The sequence below is a fragment of the Prunus dulcis genome, chromosome 6 (assembly GCF_902201215.1).
Source record: "Prunus dulcis chromosome 6, ALMONDv2, whole genome shotgun sequence".
Classification (NCBI taxonomy): Eukaryota; Viridiplantae; Streptophyta; class Magnoliopsida; order Rosales; family Rosaceae; genus Prunus; species Prunus dulcis.
Window position 1 is genome coordinate 16,950,061 of NC_047655.1, and position 8,273 is coordinate 16,958,333.

Genomic DNA, 8,273 nt, shown 5'->3' on the forward strand with positions numbered 1-8,273 from the left:
CCCTCATCCCTTTCTAGCCCTTACAAAATGCCAACTACCCATCCATTTCTACAGCTGCCCATTTGTGCCTTTATCTTCATTCAAAATCAAGCACAAAATAACCCCAAACATGCACAATGACACCCAAAACCATGGGTTTTTCAGCTTCGAATTCCCTTTCTTTTTTTCTGCTTCCAAACTGTTAATTCTCCTCAGCAGTCCTGGAATTATTTGCTTAGATCTATTGCACATAACAGGGTCACACCACTCCCACATTTGACAACGTTTCTGCAAACACACAGTTTTCAAAGGTGGAAATTCAAAACTGCAAATTTGAAACCCAAACTTCAAAATTCAACTCACCTGTGCACAAACATAAAATCTTTGTCCTGGATGTGAAGAGGTCCACGAAGTCTGAATTTTTGCAACCTTCCCACAGTAGCAGACCTGTGATGGCAACATCCATGGATTGCCATCTTCCAACTCTGAACTCCCTATGTGTGCGTTCGTCCTCATCTCTATATCTCTCTCTCTCTCTCTCAGCAACCTTCAATTTCGTTCTATTCCAACCTTCGATTTCGTCCTTTTTTCCGCCCAATTTCCGGTCCCTTTCTAACCATCCCCTACCAATGTGAAAGAGAAGTGCGAAGTGTGTGAGAGAAGAGAGGTTGCTAATTCAATCCGAGCCTAATGCCGAAAATAACCCTCAATCAAGCGTCAACGTGGATCAAATAGACGGACTAATGGATGAAATGTTCGAATTTTGACGGTGGGGGTAACATTGATAATAAAATTTAATTCGAGCCTTTAATTCGCTAAAAAAAAAGGTCAAGGGGTAAATTGAGAATTATGTACAAGTTCAGGGGGCAATTCAGCAGAATACCCATATATATATATGTAGCTAATTAAGGAAGAGAGTTGGTATGAGCGCCCTTTCTTCTACAAATGATCTGCTCTTCCCTACACAAAACATCAAACATCAAAGGCAACTGGTTAAGTCCAACTTTTAAAAGAGTTTCCACAGAGAGAGAGAGAGAGAGAGAGAGAGAGAGAGAGAGAGAGAGGAGCTTAAGAACTAAAGTACTAACCGCATTGAAAGAGTTTCCAGAGCTCACCCTTAGCTCATTGGATTGCACTTTCCCATGGACAAGCAGTACAAAATAAAATGAAAAAACCAGAAACACAGCCAGTTTTGAGAATCTCATTGTACTTGATTGGTTAATTTTGAACCCTGTAATTTATGGAGGATGTTCAAATATTATGATGAGCAAGTACTCGTTTTCTGTATAAAGATCTTCCAGCCCCGTCCTGAAAGCTTCTTGGTGCATGCAATTTTCAATTCACTCTCCAAGAGGAGCTAATATTTATTATGATTTCTATATACATTTATAATATAAGAGCTTTTAGTAAGGTTTATCTTCTTTTGACCTGTCTCCTGATTCCTGGGCAAAAAGCAATGATCATGTGGGAGAGAGGGGGAGAGGGGGGCAACGCAGTTGTCACACTTGTTTTGCGTCCAAGATGCCTCACTTGTCAGTTGGTCTGGCTCCTATACATCCACTTTGTACTTCATTTTGTAGTGATTCACTTGGTCTGGCTGCTATACATCCACTTTGTACTTCATTTTGTAGTGATTTTCTGCTATCCATTTTGTCCTTACAATTTATTGTGATTTACTCACCCAACACCGACATCCAAGGTTAGAAAAGTTGATATAGATCCAAAAATTCAACTAAGAGTTGAGTTTAGTCCATACATTTGTTGTCATTGATATAAGGTAACCAAACATTTTGGACTTAGATTTAAGAACCCCTATATATATATATATATATATTTTTAAAAGAGAGTAGTGGATCATCTAAGGATCTTTAAACCATACAAATCAAAATTCGAACTAAGTATAACTTTGAAACATTGCCAAACCAGATAGTGGGAGGAAATCGTTTGCCCCTTTTAGAAAGTGCATCCGCTACCATATTGGCTTCTTGATAGACATGGCCAATTCTGACTTCCTGAAATTTGTGTAGCAAATCCTGCATGTCCTAAAAAATGGAGAGCGGCTTCCACAGAATTTGTGCCTTGTGCAACAAGATTTGTATATGTACCTTTGAGTCCCCTTCCACTTCAATCTTCTTATGGTAAGTGTTGTGCCCATATAAGAGCATGTTTTAAGGCCAAAACTACTTCTGCTTGTAAAACGGAGGTGTATCCAAGGTGCAGTTAGTTTTTTATATTTTGTTTTGCCATCTCAACAAGCCTCATTTTGTATATATATTTTAATAATCTGAATTTTTGACGGGTGGTGCTGTTGTTGACCTCTAAATATTTTCGGCCATGTGATCAGTTATTTCAGAATAAAACAATCGAGCTTGCTAAGTGGATTTGGTGACAAAGACGTCCTTCTTTAATGGTGTGTGCATGGCGTGCCAGTACCACAGTCACAAGTGGTCATGTGTAAAAATGGGTCATGGATGTGCTGATATCTTGACTTCTTTTCAAGTGACCGTGGTGGAGATAGGAACATATTCTCAGTCGTAAGGTTAGGCCTTAACCACAAGGCCCTTAGAATGAGCATGTGGTTAGATATAGTCTCACGAAGCTTGATAACTTGGTGGTGGCACTAGGCTCGGTAGCTCTGTGGTTTTAAATGGCTTAAGAAATGCGGGTATCTCAAGCAATCTGGATGAATTAGGTGGTGCTTAAGAATTGACTTTGTAACCGACAAACAAAGAAAATCTTGTTGATATATGAAATGAATGATTGAAATGGGGATTGCCCAAGAACTCAGAATGGTTTCTGAGTCCCCTTTAATGAGAGTTACACTATTTTCTAAGGAAAAGCATTAAAATATGTGAACTACATGATAAAAGATAAAAGGGTACATTTGAGCAGCTGTTGGGTTTGATTTTTTTGACTCGTTGTTGTACAAATAGCAACCTAAAAATTAAGCAATTATATGCGCGTTTTAACTCGCAAGTACACAAGATCAGACAAATAGTATAGAAAGAAAATATGTATCATTCCCACGAGGATTGGATTAATATGTGTTTAAAATTAATTTCCTAGAACAACAAACTAAATGGCACAAACTAAGAATGCAAAAGTGAAAAAAAAAAAAAAACCCTGTTCACCCGTTTGATGTTTATTCCTGTGATGGAAGGGTAAAGTTCCTCATTGCCTTGAAAACCATTGATTGGTCAACAAGTCAACTTTCTTTAGTGTGCAGGCGTGCCATTGCTAGCAATAAAAATCCTAGCAGACTTTCTTAAAAATAGGTAACTTGCGCCTCAAGTTACTAATTTCTAAACAAGCGAATGTGAATTTGGGTGAGGAATATCTCCCAAGTAAGTTCTTTTCTTGCCCCAGACTGGTGAGGACTTCATAATTTTTCACAGTACAATATTGGTAGTTATGGCCAGAATAAATGATGAGAAAATGAGCTGTTTTTAGGTAGAACTGTCTTTTATAAAACTCAAAAGGGAAAAACCAACTCTAGAAAGATAAAAAGAAGGCTGGACTTCCATTTCTGCATGGATAGATGCATCTGATCCGGGCTAGACTGGATATGCCTGTGCTGGACTGTACTGTAAGCAACTTCAACTGTCAAGTTTCAGCTGTAAATCGATACCAACGTTCGAGTTTGGCAAAGCTTTAATCTACTTCAAGCCCTGGAAGGCTTTTTGAACGGACATAATTGCGGCCTCTTCAGTCTGAAGGGGGCGGAAGTGGCTAGATTTAAGGATAACTGAGCTGGAACTGCACTATAATACCTGTTCTGCTTGATCAAGGCTCTCCATAAATTTGTTGAGGTTTTCATATTTGTAAAAACTCAGGCTCTGCTTGTTTTGGCTTTTGTTGAACCAAATTTGCAATGAGAGAAATCTCGTATTAAATGACTTTTCTCTAAGTCTGAAACTGATTTACAGCTGGCTTCTTTCTTGTGGCTCAATGAGCTTTTGGTTGCTTTGATTTGTTTGAAGTTCTTTGAGATCAAGTGATCATTTTGGTTTTTGTCTTTTGACTGATTTTTGGTTGTTTGATTGATTATTGTGTTGTTTATACATGTTCCCCCTCTCTTATATTTATAAGAAATGTTTTTTTGGAGTGGGCTTATCACTTTTAATAATGGGTGGCAAAATTTCTTTAAAAGATCTTTCATTTTAAAATGCAAAGAAAAAGAGTTTTTATCAATTCTGGTAGATAAGCCCTCAATGGTCAGTTCTCAAGACAATCACTTCCCTGTTTTTCTTGAAAGAGAACCTAACCCCTCTTTAATTGCAACTATCATCTGTGAGAGCTCAAATTGTGATGGTTAGTTTGATTTTCCAGTTTGAGCAACTCCTTGTTTCCTGCTTATCTTTTTTAGAAAAGATAACCTGCGTATCTTCTGAAAGATGGTGGCTTCTCTGGAGCAGAAATAATATTTTTGATTTATAAAAAGGGTTTTGATCTTTCAGCCCCATAAATTCAAAGAAGTCTCTTGCAAATGACCTGCTTCCATTTAATTCCCAATCAACTCTTTTGCGGATTTTGTTGACTTTCTAAATCGGTTAGTCACGTGGGTTCTGAGAGTAGACTTCTCAAAAGATCTTGCTGACTCTGCACTCTGAGTTTTTTGAGATCAGTAGTGAGTCAGAAGCTGGGTCCCATTCAATTTCCATTTTTTTATTTTGATCTGCTTCAGTGGTTGATTGCCATTCGATCTTGTCGTTTCTACATCTTTGCCATTTTGCAAAGGACATGGGCCTTCTGATTTGGTTCTTTGGGCTTTCTTTATTTTTGAATCATGGCCCAGTCCTCCGTTTTTTCCTATTTTGTGGGCCTTTCTCTTTTTTGCGAAAAATGGGCTTGCTTGTGGATCTCTAAAAAAAAACTTATTTCAAAACCCTAAGATTTCTAATCAAAGTTAAGCAATACACAAAGGCACTCGATGTAGACAATGTGTTCAAAAGGATGATTTTAAGATGATTTTGAAAACTGAAAATTTCGGAACAAAATATTAAAAATAGTGTTTGATTAAAAATAGAATTGGATTGAGGTTAAAACAAGAGAAAATTAGTTAGGGATTCGATGTTCACCGCTAATCTTCTTCCTTAAGCAAACGACATGCACAATGCTACAAAACAAATTTTAGATGCTCATGTTTGTCAACCTAAAGGCATGATATCTACTCTTTAAATTATTGATTTCCCTAAGCAACAAGTTAGGCATGGGTATCTACGCTAACTCTTTTCATTCTTAGTGTTTAGCATGGTATCTACTAAGTTGCACTTTACGAACGCATAACACAATGGAAATCGACAAACACACAACTCCTAGAACATGGTATCTATTCTAGTTATTCATGATGATTAATTTCAAGAACTTATAACTAGTTCTTTTGTTACTCTCATAGGCACAAGACTCGGTCATCTAAATTTACCTATGTAACAAACTCAATACACAACATGCGTATGGTGATCAAGCATAACATAACGTATGTAAAGAGTAAAATATAATTTGAAATTAATCAATTAAGCATCACAAAAGTAGTTTATAGCAAAGGCATATCGAAATCCTTAAAGAAATATGATTAGTTCTTCAATCGAGCCCTAACTAAAGTACTTAGTTACCCATAACATAGACAACAAGAACATAAAAAACAGAAAATAAAAAGAGGAAGAAGATAGCTCTTTGATGATGTGTTGGTCAGCCAGTGATTGGATGATGCCTTGACATTCTTCCTTGCTTCCTAAGCCTTTCAAATCTTGGAACCTTGAAGGATGGAGGTGGATGGGATGGTGTGGCTGCCCTCTTCTTCTCCTTTCTTTTTTCTACTCAAAAATCAGCTCTCCTTTCGCACAGCAGCCGCCTTTTATTTTATTTTATTTTATTTTTCTCCCAAAAGAAGTTTTGTTGCGCCTTGTATTCTCCACGTTTCTGAAAACATACATATTTTTTATTCAGACGTATAAACCCATGGGAAATAGGAATATTCCTCATTAGCCCAATTGATGTGATTTGGGCCTCAAAACTTAGACTTTAGAAAAGATTGCAGATTCCTGTGCAGCCCAAACTACTTGTACTAAAACCACAATAACTTCCTCTAGAAAAATGATATTTACGAACTGTAAAATTCCCCAGAAAATAGACATCCGTAGCTTTCCAAGCATATGTGGCTCAGTTTCTGGTTCTTCCAGTCAGTACAGTATAATCCGTGAACTTGACTGATCTGCAAAGGCCTTTCAAACTCAACTTTCTCTTTTTAGCTCATTTTTCACCATTCGCTTGTGATTACCCAAAAAAATAATAAAAGAATGTAAAACCTATATAAAAGAGTAAAAGAAAGGTGTAGACATGGAGAAATATCATAGATAAATGTCGAATTTATGAGCACATCAAATTCCCCAAATGATAGCACAACTCAAATGCATAACATGTTCCACGTGTAGTGTGTGATAGCCAACCATCAATATAATTCATCAAAATCAAAATAGGGCACACTCAAACTTATTTCAACTCCTCACAAGGGATGCTCTCATACTTTTCACTCATATTTTCTAGTTTAAAATGTTTCACTCAAGTGATCTCATGAAAACACGCTGCCATATGCTCGCTTGTCCATCAAATCTCCACTATCAATGTCACACAACTTGGATCAAAGAGGTCTTTATTTAGGTCGTAATGGGGCTGAGGGTTAAGGTAAGGAAGAACTGAAAGGTATGAGTCTAAGGAACTGGGGGCAGAGGGAGGTGTCTATGGTGGTGGTCATGGCGGAATGAGGAAGAAAAGAAATGGGAGGGGGCGGCTATATATATCAGTCCCCTTGTATTGAGGGATTTCTCAAATGATTTTATTTGAGGGACACCTTTTAGGGTCCCCTACCAATTTTTTTTTTTCAACAATCCAAACAATCTATTTTTTAAGTCTACATTCATAGATCACCCTTGCAAAAAATTAGACAAATAAGAAACTGTTTCGACATCCAATTGTGTCCTACAAAATCAATTAACACGGTGCTTCAAGAAAGTATTAAAATTTCAATAACTTAATTGGGTGGTCAAATGATATCGGATTCAAGTGATTTTTTTGTAGAGATGACCTTTGAATGATTATTTAAAAAATAGACTCTTTGGATTAGTTAAATGCAATGCAGAGTGAGGCTTATAAGGGTGTCCCTCAATAGAAGCTCTCTGTGTATATATATATATATATATATATAGATTTATTTTAATTTTTAATTATTATAATATTTAATTATATTTGTATCCATGTGGAGGTGAGCTCCACTTGCCACGTCACCTACCCAGTTTGTGGATAATGATCATTATGTATGAAATTACAACCAAAAAAAACCTACCACGTCATCAAAGTTAATAGACGTTTGGATGAAGTTGACGGTAGGGAGCAAAGTGGGTCACCAAACTTTAATCAAAGATGAAAGTGGGTCATTTTGAGTTTGAGGGGGCAAAGTGGGATTTGACCTAAGTTTTGGGGGGCATTAAGCCTAAATACAGATATTTTTTCACATTTTTTCATTCTTTTCCATGATGTTGCATTAATTGAATTGAAGAGTTTGTTGGAGCAAAAGTTATTCAAGTAGCAAATAAACATCTTCAAATTGTCATATAGGTCAATAAACTTGAATTTGTTACTACTATTAGAGATGCTTTTATGCCGATACCAAATATGAATTGGGCCTCCCAAAGAGAGCCCAATAACAAAGCTTCGACACTTAAGGAGGTAGACGATCTCAAAAGGCCAAATACAAGCCCCAAAACCTCTTATCCTCGCCTAAGGATGCCCATAGAAAAAAGAAGGTTGACGAGGCCCGTCAATACCCATGCGGTCGGCCTTAAGGACAATGTGTGGACCAAACTGCCTACAACGCGGTCAGGCCTTAATTGCAATTGAAAAATATAACAATGATTAATTTTTGTGTGAATATGCAGTGTCTTCAATTGGTGTCTTAATGAGAAAAAGAGAAGTAATGGATGATGAATGATGATTTTAGTTTATGGAAAATGCTAGGCATACCTTATTTATATACCACATTTTGTACCACCTCTATAATAGAGTTTTTAGGTTGAATGGTCTGTGAACTTTTACCCAGTTCGCATTTTTGTCCTTCCATTTCCAAAATCGTTCATGTGGTCATTTAACTTCAGTTTCTTTAGACAAATGGTCCCACCGTCAGTACTATAAATTTTTTTCATTAAATTTAGGGGTAAATGGGTCTTTTTAGGTTGGTTTTATTTTCCCCCATTGTGAAATTCGCCTTCCCTCTGAAACAACAAACCTAATGAACCTAAATT